The sequence below is a fragment of the Ipomoea nil genome, unplaced genomic scaffold, assembly GCF_001879475.1.
Source record: "Ipomoea nil cultivar Tokyo-kokei standard unplaced genomic scaffold, Asagao_1.1 scaffold1868, whole genome shotgun sequence".
Taxonomy (NCBI): Eukaryota; Viridiplantae; Streptophyta; class Magnoliopsida; order Solanales; family Convolvulaceae; genus Ipomoea; species Ipomoea nil.
The window spans coordinates 1,114,747-1,117,377 of NW_017618296.1; the positions used below are offsets into that span (position 1 = coordinate 1,114,747).

Consider the following 2,631-nt stretch of genomic DNA (forward strand, 5'->3'; position numbering starts at 1 on the left):
AAAAACTGAACTGATTATTATTGGGAATCCGCATAGGCACAACATTTATTTATTTTGATTACACATAATTGAGGATATTTGCATTTATTTATTTTGATTACACATAATTGAGGATATTTGCATATAACAAGTTGTCTCTTCGTATACTTCATAATTACAAGTGTAAATACCAAGATTAAATATACATTGCTTCTATAATACTATAAATAAGCCCTGACAATTCGAAAAATAGCCACCACACAGAAAAAAATTGCTCAGAGCTAAAGCTGTAGAAGAACGATTCGTGTCATGCCTGAAAAAAAAAATCAATAAAAGAAAAGAATTATGGAAAGAGGCAGACGTAATGTAGAGATTGTGAAGTGTGCTCAAAGAACTACAGTTGTGCCTCTCTTTCAATACCTTGGTCCAGTGTGCTCAAAGAACTACAGTTGTGCCTCTCTTTCAATTCCTTTGTGGACCAAGGTATTTTGTAGAAACGAATATGTATTGATTCTTTATCTATATTTCATTAATTATTTTGTGGTTGTGAACTGTACATTCACATTTCAGATTTCAAAGTGGAGTTTAAAAATCTATTTAACACATTATAAAATCAAAAATGTAATATGACAACGAAGAGCACATTGGAAATATCAAAAACTGATTTTGTAATGTATTGATTTTTTAAATAATGCACGAATAACCCTAACTGATATATATATATATATATATATATATATATATATATATATATATATATATATATATATATATATATGAGATAATACCATCCGAGGTCCTCCGAGTATAGTGGTTTTGCCACGTTTAGTCCTAAACTTTCAAATTGACCATATGTGGTCTTCGACTTTCAAATTTAACCATCCGTGGTCCAAGTTAACTACCCACGGTCCTTCAACTATTAAATTTTAACCAACAATGGTCATTTTAAGAGGACCACGACTGGTTAAATTTTGAAACTTGAAGGACCATAGGTGGTTAACTTGAATTACGGATGGTTAAATTTGAAAGTCGAAGGACCATAAATGGTCCATTTGGAAGTTTAGGACTAAACGTGGCAAAACCACTATACTCGGAGGACCTCAGATAGTATTAACTCATATATATATATATATATATATATATATATATATATATATATATATATATATATATATATGCCTCTGTACAAAAAAGACATTATTTACAAGCATATAGATTGAATAGAAAAACTTAGTAAATTGAGAAATAAACTTATTATATTCTTTTGAAGATTGGTGTTTTTTCAGTGTTGTACTTTCGTTGTGTACAGCCGAGGTAACGACTGAGAAACCAGATCCGAAGATAAAAATGTCGACTGTGACTTACCGTTAAAATACTTTCACCAGCGTGTGCAATGGAGAATTCCTCGCCAGTTACTTCTAAAGTTATCATCTTTCGAAACTGGAACCTTTAAACACAAATGAACCAAAAAATAACCAAATTAGTGAAAATCACTAAAACAATTGTGTAGAAAGAATGAAGAAGACGAAAGGACGGGAATCAGAGATAAGGGTTTGGTGCTATGTATTTATATATGGGGGGGTCAAATGGGTTAATTTCTTTTGGGCTGGCGGATTTTGGGTTTGGGTTTAGTTGAGCCTACAAAATAGAATGTACTGAGCCCGTTTTCAAGAAAAATTGAAACTACTACAAATTTTGAAAAGAGAGAGAACACAAGAAAATTTTGAAAAAACATGATCACCCAAACAGAGAGAACACAAGAAAATAATAATTCAATTAAAAAGAAAATTTAACAAAGAAAAGGGTTTAAGAAATGGCTTACGATTTATCCGTGTTTCCAAGATTTACTCCATCTGACGAGTAAATATTATCAACAATTAATAGTTATCCTCATATAAAGTTTTTCCAGATGCAAAACAGTATCATCCTATTATAAAGTATCTAATTAACTTAGCCAATCATCATAAATTTATCAACCTACGATGCTTTTTGCCAATAATTAGACAAATATAAATCCTTGCTTGGAAGTGTGGAAACAACGATACTTTGCAGTGAAATCTCCAGATCTGCTTCTGGATCAAACATGAATGTATTCGAAAACTCAGCACTAAGAATATCAAAATTAAACCAAATTTTAGAGTTTACACTCAATGAGATAAACAAGGAGTTTACACTCAATATATATATATATATATATATATATATATATATATATATATATATATATATATATCTAAAATACATAAGCTAATTAAGTCGAGAGGAATGAGAAACGCCGAAGATGCGACCTTATCTGTAAAAGCAAGCAGTGGAGGGGGAGGAAGATGATTAAGAAAGTTAGGTAGCACTTCCTCTTCTAGATAATTCTAATGTGTGTGTGTGTGTATGTGTATATATCTACTTCTACGATAATTCTAATGTGTGTGTGTATGTGTATATATCTACTTCTACTATATATATATATATATATATATATATATATATATATATATATACTAATAAGAGCCCAAGAGAGTTATGTCTATAATGGGTAGAAAAAATGGCGGTCACAGATTTTAATCAAATGAATGGCTCAGATTGATTAAAAGATTGATAAGATTTAAATTTTACACTAAAATTTCCTAAGATACCCACACACCGTTACTAATTCCG

At 30.3% G+C, this 2,631-nt stretch overlaps 1 long non-coding RNA gene across 1 annotated transcript; it reads right to left on the reverse strand.

Moving 5' to 3' along the window:
• Positions 1 to 1,263: 1,263 nt before the first annotated feature.
• Positions 1,264 to 1,854, reverse strand: LOC109193322. The gene is made up of 2 exons (XR_002056256.1): positions 1,802 to 1,854; positions 1,264 to 1,426 (listed from the first exon to the last, which is right to left on the reverse strand). It is a non-coding gene; the product is annotated as an uncharacterized LOC109193322 (long non-coding RNA).
• Between the last annotated feature and the right edge of the window lie 777 nt (positions 1,855 to 2,631).